This window comes from Penaeus monodon, chromosome 19, assembly GCF_015228065.2.
Source record: "Penaeus monodon isolate SGIC_2016 chromosome 19, NSTDA_Pmon_1, whole genome shotgun sequence".
NCBI lineage: Eukaryota > Metazoa > Arthropoda > Malacostraca > Decapoda > Penaeidae > Penaeus > Penaeus monodon.
In genome coordinates, this window is record NC_051404.1 from 36,254,234 (window position 1) to 36,254,662 (window position 429).

Consider the following 429-nt stretch of genomic DNA (forward strand, 5'->3'; position numbering starts at 1 on the left):
GGGGGGGGGGGCTTTGTTAATGAAACTGGAAAACTCCGCTTAAAGTGATAGTAACAGATTTTTTTTTTATATAAATGATATTTTTTTCTATTTAAAATATAATACGATAATGTGAAAATACGAAGTATTTGAGCACGCAATATGGGCATAACGTACATTTATATACGCCCTACTGTCTTCAGAAATGGAAACCACATCACATATACATATCTTTTAGGGGCACCTAATTGAATCATTTGATATGTTCGTGGATCAATATTCATGAATAATCTTTTCAAATAAAATCATATCACAAAGCACAATCAAATACGCACACAGTATACAGACACACACTCACAACCCAAAGCCGCCGACAGAGCAGAATACACCTTCGCAAAACTGCATTCACGCCCGGACAATTAGGGCGGTAGGGAAGCCTATTGAGTGGCG